Source organism: Diplotaxodon limnothrissa, linkage group LG19 (genome assembly GCF_057381915.1).
Source record: "Diplotaxodon limnothrissa isolate DT_005_m linkage group LG19, D_limnothrissa_male_GT1.1, whole genome shotgun sequence".
NCBI classification, from domain to species: Eukaryota; Metazoa; Chordata; class Actinopteri; order Cichliformes; family Cichlidae; genus Diplotaxodon; species Diplotaxodon limnothrissa.
In genome coordinates, this window is record NC_140614.1 from 9,938,708 (window position 1) to 9,955,304 (window position 16,597).

At 40.7% G+C, this 16,597-nt stretch overlaps 1 pseudogene; it reads left to right on the forward strand.

The window, feature by feature from the left end:
* Positions 1–1,184: 1,184 nt before the first annotated feature.
* The window catches only part of LOC146611702 (kinesin-like protein KIF1B), a 35,509-nt pseudogene continuing 20,096 nt past the window's right edge, over positions 1,185–16,597 (forward strand).

The window sequence follows — 16,597 nt, forward strand, 5'->3', positions numbered from 1 at the left end:
AAAGTTATCTATGTAGGACAACTAGCATGTTTCATATTTGCTTGAGCAGCAGAGATGCTAGCTTTAACGGAAGCGTGTAAAGCTGTAGAGAGACAATATACCCTGATAGGCAGTATGTATTTGCTACTGTACATTTCTTTGTAGTGCAGTGAGTGAGACGAGGTGTGACAACCTCTACAGGGAAACCTGTAGAACACACCAAACGCTTGCAAAATCTGCTGGAGGCAGTGTTATTACCCAGTAGAATTGCCGTTTGTAAATGTGCAGCACACATGTGAGGGAAAGATCCAGTTGCATTAGGGAAAGTTTTTGCAGATAAGATCGCAAAAGAGGCAGCTGTAGTTAAACATGGTGTTAACCTTTTATCAGTACAACATCAGCAGACATGCAGGCCCACTCACCTACAGCAGGAAAACAGTTGTGACTTACAGAGGGAGCGAGCTTATAGGATGGTGTTTATTATCTGTGGGATAAACCAGTACTGCCTAATAATTTGTATAAGACTGCTGCTGTTTTGAGCCATGGGCTATACCATGTCTCAAACAGGAGGGAGATGAGCAGTAGTTTATACTCACTCTAGGATTATTAAATACTCTTTTAAAAAAAAAACTTTTTGCAGGCAGAGAGAACTAATGGAACAGTAAAGTTAAGATTTAGGAAGACAGGCAGGACATGGTTAGACTGTATAGAATAAGTACATGAGGATTACTCCAGCAGAGAATGGTCTGACTCTTTGAGATTATACATGTTAGAGCATTTAGAGTTCTAGTCTTCTGTAGTGATGATAGAAAAGCAGAAGAGAGAGCATATTAGCAGATTAGATGCTTGAAATGTTTAAAAGTAAAGAAGTCATGAGAACAAATGATCTGCCAGATGATTCTGTTTCTCTGCAGGAGCAGAGTCTGAAGTCTGGAGATTGGATGTTGATAAGGCCATGGAGAGGAAGTGCTGGTCCAGTCCATGATGGAAAGGTCCCTATCGGGTGCTGCTGACAACGACCACAGCAGTGAAGATTGCTGGAAGGAACACTTGGATACATCAAGCGCACTGCAAGAAGGTGACACACATCCAGGCCAGCTCGGAGTAAGTGGCAGGAAGACCGGGAACAAAGGGTGGGGAAAGCCTCCAGGGCCCCTCGTCTCAATCCGGTGAAGAAACCAACTGAGCCACAGGTACTCATCAGAATGGCTGGGAATGTGCTGTGCATCTTCTTGAGCCTGTGGACCCTGAGTGGGATGACAGGGAGCGCACTGGAACAGAGCAAACCACACCCATGGGTTTTCAACAACTACTGGTGGCAGTTTAAGAACACAACCGCTCACATAAAGAACGAGACCAATGGTTATGCTTGTGATGCCACTGGCTACACATTCTTCTGGACTGTGGCCATATAGCATCACTGAGAGCGAGACAGTTTGTTTGGTTGCTTTAGCAACACATCCAGGAACACTGCCAACTTTTCAACTGCTCTGAACCTGAATGGAAGGTTGATTCACCAGTAGCTGGGAAGGTGAACTGCTCTGGTAAGACAGACCTGCTCATCTGACTTAAAGAATATCAAAATCAAATCAAATCAAATCACTTTTATTGTCACATCACATGTGCAGGTACATTGGTACAGCACATGTGAGTGAAATTCTTGTGTGCGAGCTTCACAAGCAACAGAGTTGTGCAAAATACAATAATGTAAACAAGCAAAATACAAGAATGGCTACATCTGAAACTAATAAATATATGTACAATATATATAATAGTATATGCATTTCTGGATGTGTATACTAAATATTTTTCTACGTGTGTGTGTGTGTGTGTGTGTGTGTGTGTGTGTGTGTGTGTGTGTGTGTGTACACATATTTTACAAATTAAATAGAGTAAACAATAAATAAAATATATAAAATAAATAAAATAAAATATACAGAGTGAGACATGTGCAAAACAGTGGCGTTACTGTACAGTATGGAGTGCATAATGTTAAAGTTCCAGTAGTGAAGCTGAGGTGTCTATGACGTGTTCAGCAGTCTGATGGCCTGGTGGAAGAAGCTGTCTCTCAGTCTGCTAGTTCGGGACCGGATGCTGCAGAACCTCCTTCCTGATGGAAGCAGTCTGAACAGTTTATGGCTGGGGTGACTGGAGTCCTTGATGATCCTCCCCGCTTTCCTCAGGCAGCGCTTCCTGTAGATGTCTTGGAGGGAGGGAAGCTCATGACTCATGAATATGACTTGTAGCAGGACATTATTTAGTTAAACGAACTGGAAACAGGCCAATTGCCTATGTGTATGAAGGACAATGGATTAGTCCAAGTTGGAGATTTACCATGGAACATGGCAACATCACCTATTCTTTTGTCTTCTGCAAGAAGGATGTAAACAGAGAAGGTTTTTGTCTACGTTTACATCATGAACACTTGAGGTTTTGAGCCAAGAAGATCAAAACAGCTTGATCCAATTTCCTTTACAAAGCTTTTTCTGTGGTGACAACAGGACAGGAGAAGAGTTGTAAATGCAGATTATTCACCAGTTGACTCTAACCCCCACAGGATGCCTACAGTGAGAAGATTTGGGGGGTTGATAGGAGTCATAAAGAAGGGTGTTGACCAGGCTGCAGCTTTGAAGCTAGCTGAGAGCCACATGGACAAACAATAAAGTCAACTGATGTGTTTAAATACATATGTCTATATACAGTTGGATTGTAGTGACATATGATTTTTGAGAATGATGATTCTTCTTGTTCGACTTTTGACATTCAGTTGTTTACTTGCAGAAATACATAATGAATCGCACGACAGGAGTAGATCCGCCACAAGGCTGGATAGGTTGGTTACTGTCTGGTCCTTGGTGGCATCTTCTTTTGAAAATATTAATTCCTGCTTTTGTATTGTTGATACTGATTTGCTTATGTATAGGATGCATTTTACCTTGTTTAAGATCAATGCTGACTAAGATGATTTCCAATACATTTTTTAAGTGATCTAGGTAGCTCTGTTTGGAAGTTCAGTTAACGCTAGAAATGTGTTTTGGAGGTTCTACGTGTTTTGTCTCTAAGGACCACCGCATATACTTATATATAAACATATATAAATAAAACCAACTTTTTTTTACATTAGTAATTCCTTTTGTGCATAATTTTATATTATTGTTAATAATAAATTAATTAAAGCAACAAAACAACCTGAAGAGCCGGTTGGGAGCCAAAAGAGCCGGCTCTCTAATAAGAGCCAGAAATCCCATCACTAATATTTTCATACAGCATATTGAGATTTGTCACTGGAGGAAACATTTGTTGGCCAGTGTATGTTTGTTCAACGTGTAAATCTTCATATTTCACAGTCACGTTACACATAGTTGAGATCACCCAACCCACTGCTCTAATGCAAGAAGGAATTTCCTCTTAAGCAAACAGAACATACAACAAAAGAAAAAACAGGTCACTCAAACTAACCTGCCTTGACAAATTAAAAGTAGAGAACTTGTTTTGAAGTAAGAAAGAAGATGCCCTCAAGGCAAATTCTCACGAGGGCCTAAGAGTACATCTTTCAACATCTTACAATACTGTGATTGCAGCCATTCCTCAACTCTCTGTCAATGGTACTCATGGCCAATGATCAGTGGGATTTGATCAATGGTTGTTGATCAATGGCCATGAGAATTTGCATAATCATGATGAAGGAACTGACCTCTCAGCCCATTGTTCCTTCAGTGGTGCTAGTTTCAGTCATCATGCAAATGTACTGTTTATAAGATTGGGGAAACCTGCAGTCAGCTGAGACTGAAGAAGTTACTTGGATGAGTGATGAAACGTTTCTCCCACAAAACGCTACGTCCAGATGAACACAACCAACTTTTGGGGATTTACTTACCTGAATGATTGAGCATGCATCAAGAGGTTTTAACCCACTTTGGCAAGGACTGCCTAAAGCTAAATTTAAAAGCAGAAAATTAGAGGCCATCCAGGCCTTTATGTTTATGTGTGTTATCTGGCTTCATGGATAGATAAAGTTGGGTGTCATCTGTATAGCAGTGAAAATGTATGCTATGCGTTCTTATGATGATAATAATACAGTACACTATGATATCAGCAGGACTGAAGTGATATCTATTTATTAGGCACAACTGGAAGTCTGGTTATTCTGCTAAAGTTTTTTCCCACCAGTTTTTGCAAACACTTTAGAAAATTATATTAGCTTCAATAAAAATCATTTAAACATTTGCAATGTTTATTACCTCATTGTCTTACTTTAAACTAATTATTACAACAATACAAAGTTTTAAACTTTAGGTGATCTCAGTTATAATATTGTATTAAAGCATTATTGCAACTAATTGTACTATTAGCCATCAATACAAGGACGAAACAGCTTTAAAGATGGAATACTGATAAGGCAGGTTTAAGGGTGCAGTGAGAACTGAACATAACTGGCATCTCTTTAGTTTTTCTCTCTCTTTCAGTTTACAGTTAAAATGAAGACTGGCCATTTTAATGTCACCTCACAGATTATCATCATCACCAGGAGACCAAGATAACAATGAAAGATTACTGAACATCTGTTTTGTTGATTTGTTTGTGGCATTTTCTTTCAGCTGTCTTGTGTAACAGTTTCCAAAATGCTGATAGATTTTCACTACGTCCAGCCAACACCTATGATACTCTCAGAGGTTGGGGAAACAGTAAGTCAATTTTAGTCAAATTTACTTGAGCATACAGTCAGTTATATTCAGGTGTGTTGCATCAGGGACACATGGAAAAGTTTCAGGACACCGGCCCTCAAGGACTGGAGTTTGACACCCCTGTCCTACATAGTCTCCCGTCAGAGTTGTGGCTCTGTAAGAGTGATAGATTTATGGACTATAGAAACATATGGTATTGTTACTGTGCTTTACATTAAGTTGTTTACAATAAAAGCAAGGAAACACTTATTTTTGCATCACTTTTAATTTTCACATTGAATTAATGAAGAGAATAAAGGCACCATATCAGTTGTTTTTTGTTTTTGTTTTTAATGATGGATAAAATCTGAATGAAATTTTTATGAACCATTTTTGTAACTTAATTCTCAAAATATGCTTTAATCTCAGTGTTCGACATTCACACATAAGAATAACGTTTCATCCAGGCGATTAAAATTTGTCACAGGAGAAAACATTTGTAGGTCAGTTTGTGTTTTTTTACGTGTTAATCTTCATAAACCACAGTCACGTTACATACAGTTGAGAGCACCCAAGCCGCTGCTCCACCAACACCGCCAAATAATGCAGTGGCATAGTAAATTATTCAGTTTACCCCAGGACTGCAAGGTTGCTACGAGACCTCCTGCTACAACTCCACCTCCACTAGCGATTGCTAAATATGACATCAGTTTGGCAGCGATGGAGCCTGCTGCTATTCCAGCTGAAGTGAACCCCAGTGAAGCCAGAATGGCAGGAGTCAGAATCACAGTTCCACCAGCTCCTAAAAAAACCCCAAAAAACATATATTAAAGATTTTCATTTCAAAATTATGCTGTGGTTAATGTCATGGCGTACCTGCAGACACAAGGACCGCCTTGCCTGTTAACGAAATACAAAAAGATGTCAAATAAATTCTTTACAATAATAATAATAATAATAATTCATATCCACTGTATAATGGGATAACACTGTTATAAAAAAAAATAGACTCACATATTTCTTCCCATTCCATGTCTGTGCTTTCAAAGATAACATTCAAATGACACCAAGAGCTCAACTGAACAAACCTGATGTATGTTATTTACTTTATTTCCAAGAACTACCTCTCCCATTTATCAAATATGAACAGAGGAGGAGGAGCACAGGGATGTACCTTAAAAAAATAACACAGGCATGTACAGGGAGTGCAGAATTATTAGGCAAGTTGTATTTCTGAGGAATAATTTTATTATTGAACAACAACCATGTTCTCAATGAACCCAAAAAACTCATTAATATCAAAGCTGAATGTTTTTGGAAGTAGTTTGTAGTTTGTTTTTAGTTTTAGCTATTTTAGGGGGATATGTGTGTGCAGGTGACTATTACTGTGCATAATTATTAGGCAACTTAACAAAAAACAAATATATACCCATTTCAATTATTTATTTTTACCAGTGAAACCAATATAACATCTCCACATTCACAAATATACATTTCTGACATTCAAAAACAAAACAAAAATAAATCAGCGACCAATATAGCCACCTTTCTTTGCAAGGACACTCAAAAGCCTGCCATCCATGGATTCTGTCAGTGTTTTGATCTGGGGCCTGTTCTTCGTACCGCGCTAAGTGAGTTAGCTGGATGAGATTGTTGACGATTTCGCGTGATCCTGGATCGTTCGGTTCCCCGAAGCCCATCCAGGACTTGCTGTCATAGCAACAGAGCCGTAAGCGTAAACCTGCTGGGGAGCAGGTTTACTTTATGTAAACAGGATTAGATCGCGGCCACGCAGGTATGTCCGCGTCATTCATACGAAAGCAACAGCGATATTCCACCACTGTTTCACCATAAATAAATATTATCAATGTAACTAAAGATAATGCAGCACTTGATCCTTTTATTGATTTCACACAGATACATACAGGTCATTCCCTAAAAAAGGGAAATGTACTATTAACATTCTATTACATGTATGTGATTATTACAGATGTAATTCATATTTTAGAGTAGTAATTGTAAATTACTTCGTGTAATCAAGATGAGAGACCACGGCTATAAAAGCGAAGGTGGATTTGGGAAGTCTGTCGCAGCCATGTCCTGTCCGTTTACGCGAGCCACCCATTGCGGAAGGTGCAAGATTGATAAGGAGAGTCCTCAGAATTCAGCGTATATTGCGGGACAGACAGGATCCTTTAGCTCAGCGCGACAGTGTGCTCATAGAGAGATATCGATTTTCCCGTGAGGGTATTATTCACTTAACCAACTTGTTGACGAGGGGGTGCAGGACCACCACCTGTCTTTTTTTTTGCTCTGCCCTTTTCTTGGTTGCTGTTATGAACAAACAAACAGATTATTTCAGGGTCTCTTTCCAAGAGACGACAAGCAATATAAGTGATAAATATTACCATTCTGTAGAATATTCTTATATTTCACTTTTACTTGTTCCCATGTTCTAGTGGGTCCTGTTGTGGCTCTAATGTGAAAGGGGATATAATATAACATATTATAATATAATATAATGTAATATAATATTGGATAATATGGTGTGATATGATAAATCTACCCTACCGCCTACTGGTGTTGGCCAGAGGGGCCGATGGCGCCATATGGCAGCCTGGCTTCTGTCAGTCTGCCCCAGGGCAGCTGTGGCTACAACCGTAGCTGCCTCCACCAGTGTGTGAATGTGAGAGTGAATGAATAGTGGCATTGTAAAGCGCTTTGGGTGCCTTGAAAAGCGCTATATAAATCCACTCCATTATTATTGTTATTATTGAATTACTTACGAGTTTGATTTGTCAGCAACTTTCTGCCAGCCCTCTCTCCTTGCTTTTGCAGCCTTTGCAGTGTTCCCTTGCGTTTTAATTAAACTCTGAAACTCCTGAAATCCCTCACTCAAGAGTTCTTGCTCTGCTACCGAAAAATACCGAGCGCGCTCCTTCGACATTTTCGCCGACCAATCAAAGGGTTGCCGATCAATGTTTCTACTATCGATGCGTAGCCCCTGTTGGGCCACCCAGTGATCTCACATTACTTCATCCAGCTATACTAATCGTCAACAACAGGTGTGTTCGGGGAACCGGAATAGCGAGCTCAGAGTTAGCGCGATGATTTGGTCTTGGATGTTTCATTTGATCTTGGATGTAGTAAGCGACGTACGAAGCACAGGGCCCTGTTCACCGTCAACATTGCGTGCAGCAGCAACCACAGCCTCCCAGACACTGTTCAGAGAGGTGTACTGTTTTCCCTCCTTGTAAATCTCACATTTGATGATGGACCACAGGTTCTCAATGGGGTTCAGATCAGGTGAACAAGGAGGCCATGTCATTAGTTTTTCTTCTTTTATACCCTTTCTTGCCAGCCACGCTGTGGAGTACTTGGACGCGTGTGATGGAGCATTGTCCTGCATGAAAATCATGTTTTTCTTGAAGGATGCAGACTTCTTCCTGTACCACTGCTTGAAGAAGGTGTCTTCCAGAAACTGCCAGTAGGACTGGGAGTTGAGCTTGACTCCATCCTCAACCCGGAAAGGCCCCACAAGCTCATCTTTGATGATACCAGCCCAAACCAGTACTCCACCTCCACCTTGCTGGCGTCTGAGTCGGACTGGAGCTCTCTGCCCTTTACCAATCCAGCCACGGGCCCATCCATCTGGCCCATCAAGACTCACTCTCATTTCATCAGTCCATAAAACCTTAGAAAAATCAGTCTTGAGATATTTCTTGGCCCAGTCTTGACGTTTCAGCTTGTGTGTCTTGTTCAGTGGTGGTCGTCTTTCAGCCTTTCTTACCTTGGCCATGTCTCTGAGTATTGCACACCTTGTGCTTTTGGGCACTCCAGTGATGTTGCAGCTCTGAAATATGGCCAAACTGGTGGCAAGTGGCATCTTGGCAGCTGCACGCTTGACTTTTCTCAGTTCATGGGCAGTTATTTTGCGCCTTGGTTTTTCCACACGCTTCTTGCGACCCTGTTGACTATTTTGAATGAAACGCTTGATTATTCGATGATCACGCTTCAGAAGCTTTGCAATTTTGAGACTGCTGCATCCCTCTGCAAGATATCTCACTATTTTTGACTTTTCTGTGCCTGTCAAGTCCTTCTTTTGACCCATTTTGCCAAAGGAAAGGACGTTGCCTAATAATTATGCACACCTGATATAGGGTGTTGATGTCATTAGACCACACCCCTTCTCATTACAGAGATGCACATCACCTAATATGCTTAATTGGTAGTAGGCTTTCGAGCCTATACAGCTTGGAGTAAGACAACATGCATGAAGAGGATGATGTGGACAAAATACTCATTTGTCTAATGATTCTGCACTCCCTGTACAGTTCTTGGTTGGCCCAAAGTTTTATATGAGAATTTGTGTTTATCTGATTGGTTAAAACTGATGGGGAGAAATTATAGTTTGCACTAAACTATCCCTTTGTTGGTGCCCCAAACTAGTCCCAGCCACTAAGCACTAAAGGTTTTTTTCCCCTATTTTCTAACCTTTACCAAATGACTTGCTGTATTAGTGACCATGAGAGCAACCCTGGTTGAGTTACAGGATGCAGTTTTTGTCTCGTGGTCCCGATGACTCACACATCTTTTAAGGTTCCACCACAGTCAAGTTAAGGTCTGGACTTTGCACGTGTTTTTATTTGTCACATTAAATTTGTGAAGACAACAGAAGCATCATATCAGTCTTTGGATTAGATAAAACATCTTCATCCTCTACAATGATATTTTATTTCAAAATGATGGGTAAAAGTGAGCAACAAAGGTTATCAGACATTTTTGTAACTTCATTCTCAAATCATGCGACATTTCCATATATTTATATAGTATATATTTTCATACAGTGCATTGACATTTGTCACAGGAGGAAACATTTGTAGGCCAGTGTATGTTTGTTCAACCTGTAAATCTTCATATTTCACAGTCACGTTACACATAGTTGAGATCACCCAACCCACTGCTCTTAATAATAATAATAATAATAATAATAATAATAATAATAATGGATTGCATTTATATAGCGCTTTTCGGGGCCCTCAAAGCGCTTTACAATTCCACTATTCATTCACTCTCACATTCACACACTGGTGGAGGCAAGCCACAGTTGTAGCCACAGCTGCCCTGGGGCAGACTGACAGAATGCAAGAAGGAATTTCCTCTTAAGCAAACAGAACATACAACAAAAGAAAAAACAGGTCACTCAAACTAACCTGCCTTGACAAATTAAAAGTACAGAACCTGTTTTGAAGTAAGAAAGAAGATGCCCTCAAGGCAAATTCTCACGAGGGCCTAAGAGTACATCTTTCACCATCTTACAATACTGTGATTGCAGCCATTCCTCAACTCTCTGTCAATGGTATTCATGGCCAATGATCAGTGGGATTTGATCAATGGTTGCTGATCAATGGTCATGAGAATTTGCATAATCATGATGAAGGAACTGACCTCTCAGCCCATTGTCCCTTCAGTGGTGCTAGTTTCAGTCATCATGCAAATGTAATGTATGTAAATGAACAGAATCGACTTTTGGGGATTTACTTACCTGGATGATTGAGCATGCATCAAGAGGTTTTAAACCACTTTGGCAAGGACTGCCTAAAGCTTGTACGTCAGTATGAGCAAACAGCACGCAAGATGGCGGATTACAGGAACCACCTGAGCAGAAGCGTTCAGTGGTCACAGAAGCGTTGGAGGTAGTTTGTAAGAGATTACAGGATGACCCCAACCTCAGCAACAGGACCACTCTCAGCATCGACCAAGTGTGTTTGCTTTTCGAACTGTCATGGTCTCCGTGCCTGCCCGGCCGGCCCCACAAGGCTACATGTGTTGTTTGGTTTTCTCTCTCTCTCTTTCTCTGCCTGGGCGGAGCTCACTGTGGGCTCCCGCCCTTGGCCCACACACCTGTCAACAATCAGCGGTCATCACCCAGGAGCACTATTTGAGGCTGGAACACAGATCCTCTCGTCGCTGGATGATTGTACTACAGACGTTAGTGTTTCTCCCAGCTCTTGTGAACCTGTGATTCGTGATTTGTGTGTGACTTCCCTCTCTTCTGCGACAGACTTTCCTCCCCGTACCTGTGACCCCTTCACTGTATATATCGTGCACTGGTGCTGTAAATAAAATGTTTTTTGGAGACGCCTACCGCTCTGAGTTCCTACTACCAGATTGTGACAGGAACTGTGTCTTCATTCCACCTATTTCACATTCAAGGGTCAGTTCTACAGGCAGAGCCTTGGGCTCCCCAGTTTCACCCATCGTGGCCAACTTGTACATGAAAGAAGTGGAAAAGAGGGCTTTGTTATCCTACCCTGGAACACCACCAAGCCTTCTTAGACTGTGAGATTTCCGTAAACCTACCCATATGGATTAGTATTTAAGGTTTGAGTCTCATCATCCACTGGAGCATAAACTGGGTGTCATCAGGACGCTACAACACAGAGCGAACACGATCCGCACAGACACAGTGGTTGGCAGGAAGGAGAAGACTATTACATCAAGTAAGCCCTGAGTAAATGTGGTTTGTCCACAGCTTTGTAGGGAGGAAATCATTACTGGCTAGCCCACTGACCGTAGCCAAGAAAAACACATGTTTTTTTCCACTTGCTTTGACTTTGTACTTTGCAACTCTAATAATACTAACTTAACCATCAATATAAGGACCGGACAATTTTTTTGTACAGGTTTTTAAAGATGGAAGACTGATAATACATGTTTAGGGTTGCAGACAGAACTGAACATAACTGGCATCTCTTTAGTTTTTCTCTCTTTTAGTTTATAGTTAAAAGGAAGACTGGCCTTTTTAATTTCACCTCACAGATTATCATCATCATGGTTACAGCAACCCAGAAGACCAAGATAACAGTGACAGATGAACATCTCAGGAATGCTAAATGTTTCAACTTTTTTGCTGATTTGTGGTTGGCATTTCTTTCCAGCTGGCTCATGGAACAGTTTCAGAAACACTGATAAATTTTCACAGTGCATCCAACACCCATGATACTCTCTCAGAAGATGAGAAACAGTAAGTCAATTTCTGACAGTTGATATTTGCTGATTGGCAGTGTTGGAGTGAATTGTTAAATGTTGCCATTATTGTACTTAAATTTGTAAACCTTGCCTTGAACTGCATGTTTAGATATTCTTCGGTTCCTCCCACCATCTAGGTAGGGTATGCAATAGCTTTAACTGCAAGTACATTCCATGTGAGATTCTGGTTTCCTTATCTGGTAAAGGATGTTCACTCCCAGCCATTTAGGGGCTCGCCTATGCTATATATAGTGAACCATTAAAGTTAAGCCATATATGGGTGTGAGGAGATGTTTGTTTGTTTGTTTGTGCTTAATTTGACTTTTTACTTAACTCTCAGATCTCGTCTTTCATTTCCAAGCAGCGGAAAAAACGGCAAAGTTTTTCCCTTAACTATCTGCTACGCACAGATGCAGCCACGTATCTCTGTTGTAGTGACTGGCAGCCTTCGCAAGGAATAAATGAAATGCTCAATAATCCTCAGTAAACATCAGTAAAGTGTTTTTTTTTTTTTTATCTTAGCTGAACTGTGGCACAGCAGTCAAGTTCGGGTAAAAGACCTCTGCTCTGAGTACACTTGAAATCATTATGAAAAGCACAGTAAAGTGCCCTTTAGTCGGCTTTTTAATCGTGTTTTTTATTAAAATAATACCATGTTTAAGTCTGCAGATAAGGAGGTTAGAGCACCACAGTCTGTATCACACAGCAGGGCCGTGCAAAGATGTTTAAAGGTTCGAATTTCAAGAGGGGCACATTGAACCAGGCTGAATAACAACAACACACATTCATCAAGAATCTAATATGGGATCGCCTCATACTATATCACTGTTGTGAGGTGGCGACAAGGCAAAGCAAACGTAGCCTATGTTTTACCTGATAGGGTACAATGTTGCTGTTGAGGGGTTTCTGCTGCTCCTGCTGCTGATATTGCTGAAGGCCAGGGCTGTGTTGATCTGAGACTGTAGACATTAAAAACTCCATAGGCGAGATGGTAGCTGATTAAACAAGTGTTATGAGATAATAACAAAATGCAAAGATTGTTGACGGTGCTTGAAACCATAAGGCAACAAAAAACTGTGAGAAATAAACTCGGCTCTGCCTGTGAATCACTCTTTGCCTCTCTTCCTCCTTCATCTCCTCATCTCATCCATCACTCTCCTCTTGCTGTCCATCTGAGAACAAGGCACAGTTTGTTATTGCAATAAACTATTATTTAGTTATCCACAACAACTTTTGCACTTAATCTATAATAAAATGATGACAGAAAAATGTTATAGAAGCAAAACATTCCAGTTGTGCTTAGTATTATTTATATACTGGAATACATCTCCAACAACTGGTACATGTGATATTGTTACCTGTGCTCTTTGTAATCCAGCTGCTGAGGGACCCACTGCCTTTAGCCTCACACAGCTCCTACTGTTTCCTCCTCATGTCCTTACCAGCCATGTCTGGACAATGTTATATCATGAGTAATAATTTGAAAAATCTATAAACACACACACGCACATACATACAGTGACATTTTAGACCTTCTTCACAATACTGTATATACTATGGCCACAAGTTTCCCTCGTGGTGCTGATCCAGAATCCCTCCCTTATTATTTATTCCTAGTGCTATAATAATTAAGTAAAAAGAAAGTACTGTGCAGGGAGAAAGCTTATTAAATTTTTAAACTGTAGAGATGCAATAATTGTACTGCTGTAAAATCATCATTTTGTCATATTTGAAATATTAATCTAATATAATCTGTTTATTACTGTATGTTGTTTAAAATACAGTGTGTGTAAATATCATAATTTTAATAATCCATAATTATGTGGACATAGAATAGAATAGAATAGAATAGAATAGAATAGAATAGAACCCTTTAATTGTCCCACAAGGGGAAATTTGACATGAATATTAGAAAGTTTTTAGTGAAATATAAATCCTCCAGAAACTTACTCTGCCTCTCTTCCTCCTTCCATCTCCTCATTTGCGGTATAACTCTCCACATGCTGTCCATCTGTGCAATAATCCTTTCTGTCATCATTGTATTTTTACTCAGTTGTATATAGTATTTGTATTTGTATTCTATTTTTATCTTATTGTATATTTATTTTATTTTATTCTACTGTATATAGTATTTTATTTTATTCTATTCTGTACAGTTGTGTACTGTATTTATTCTTATTGTATTCTAATTTTTGCCTCATAACTTTTGCACTGTCCACTTCCTGCTGTGACAAAACAAATTTCCCACGTGTGGGACTAATAAAGGTTATCTTATCTTATCTTATCTTATCTGAGAACAAGACACAATTTGCTATTGCATTAATCTATTATTTAATTGTCCACACTTAATAACTCTCGCACCTAATCCATAATAAAGTAATGATAGAAAATGTTATAGAAACATCCTTACCAGGCATGTCTGGACTGTGTTATATCATGAGTAATAATTTAAAAAAAATCTATATACATAAAACACACAAGCGCACACACAGTGACATTTTTGACCTTCTTCACAATACTGTATATACTATGGGCACAAGTTTCCCTCGTGGTGCTCATCCAGAATCCCTCCCTTATTATTTATTCCTAGTGCTATAATAATTAAGTAAAAAGAAAATAATAAAAAAATATATATTGTATGTTTGACTATCCACTCCGTGCAGGCAGAAAGGTTATTAAGTGTTTAAACTGTAGAAATACAATAATATTGCTGCTGTATAATAAGCATTTTGTCTTATTTAAAATATAAATCTAATATAATCTGTTTCTTAAGGTATGTTAATTAAAATACAGTGTGTGTTTAAATATCATAATTATAATAATCCATAATTATGTGGACATAGTGAAATATAAGCCCTCCAGAAAGGCAGGAAAAGTCCCGTAATTTACTTTAAAACTAAATATGTTCACTAAAACGGTGACAGAGCTACAGACCCATTACAGCCTTACACAGTTAGCTAGCAGTTATGACCAGCACTACTTGCGCAGTTAATAAAAGGACAGGTAATGTCTGTTACACACACAGCACACTCATTTGTTTCAATTTGTCAGTTGCCATAAGACAATTTATCAACGTGTACATAATAATGGATTGCATTTATATAGCGCTTTTCGGGCCCTCAAAGCGCTGTACAATTCCACTATTCATTCACTCTCACATTCACACACTGGTGGAGGCAGCTACAGTTGTAGGCAAAGCTGCCCTGGGGCAGACTGACAGAGGCGAGGCTGCCATATTGTGCCATTGGCCCCTCTGGCCATCACCAATAGGCAATAGGTGAAGTGTCTTGCCCAAGGACACAACGACCAAGACTGACGAACTGCCAACTGTTTGAGCCACGATCGCCCCGCTAATACTCCTGTGTGCTATAGACTACAGTTTACGCTGTACACCTACTAACTTGTTTTGTCGCATCAGTCTGTGTCTCTGAGTTCATTTGTGTTTCTCTTTTTTTTTTTTCTTTTTTTTTTGCCTGTCCCGTTTGGCCTTTTGCCATCAGAATTATTGTCTAAAGGCAAAGAAAGATGCCCAACGGATTTACTTTACCAAATTGACCATCCCAGCCTTGCCGTAATGGTCCATTTGATTCACCTTTTATTGTTTATTTTATTTTCATTTACTGAATACGGGACAGACTTGACTGGGGGAAAGAAGGGGAGAAAGAAAGAGGGAAAGAGAAACAGCTGAGAAGAGGGACGGGGGAGAAGGGCAAAAAACAAAAACCAACAGAATAAGCAGAGAAAAAAAATGCATATATCGATCACCTGGATCACCTGTTGAGAAAGAAAAAAGAAAACAAGCAGAAGAAAACAAGAGTAATAGAATAAACAACATCACAATGATATATGGGAATATGACAGTAAATACTAAATATTAAACATTATTGTGCAGCACATAAGATCAACAGAACACAGTGTGCTTTGAGGTAGGAGCCAAAAAGGGTGTAGTTTGTGGGTGTGATCACCCGTGTGTACACCTGTGAGCATGGACGCGCTTGTTTTTTTTAAAAGACGCGCTTGTATTTAAAAGGTTCCTTCATGTAATGATCTGCTAGCTAGCAGTAGATATCAGTAGATACTAAGTAATAAACGATATTGTGCAGCACGCAAGATAGACAGCGCACAATGTGCTTTGAGGCAGCAGCCAAGAAAGCTGTAGTCCGCGTCTGTGAATACCCGTGTGTACACCTGTGTGCATACCTGTGTGGATCAGCATGCTTGCATTCCAAAGGTTTCTCCATGTAACGATCTGCTAGGGAGTGTGGGGGGGCCACAGCCCCGTCCTCCAGGACATGAAGCAGGTATGGAGGAGATCAAGACTCCAGACATCCAGAGGCCCTCAGAACACAAGAGACCAAGGAAGACTAACGGAGGGGCAGCCGCGCCACTGTCCCAGAAAGAGCTGAGGAGAGTCCCAGATGAGGGCTCACTCAGCAGCCGTGGAGCAGAAGCCAGGGGGAGTTGCAGTGACGCGCCCGTGAGCTCCGCCGGCAGCCAGCTGCGCCTGAGTGACCGAGCCCCAGGCCGAGGGGCCGGGGGCACCCCACCTCCGAAGTGGCCCGAGCGAGCCCCAGGCTCCAGGCCCCGATAAGCGGCCGCCAAGGAGTGAGCCGGTGTGTACCTGGACGTCCATCCCCGGACACAAAGAACCACCAACGCACCGACACCTGAGGGAGTCCGCCACTGGCAGGGGAAGTGGTGGTAGGGGGAGATAGGCCTCCAAACCTTGGAGGGCCTGAGATGTCCCCAGAGAGGTGGCGTCTGATACCCAACCTGACATATAGACACAGACATACAGGCACACACATATACAAACATCCATTCCCACCCTCATGCTCTCATATGTACTTACTCCACACTCAACCAACGTGGAGACAGACATAAAGAGACGCTGTACACACGATCACACTCCCCAAGCGTAC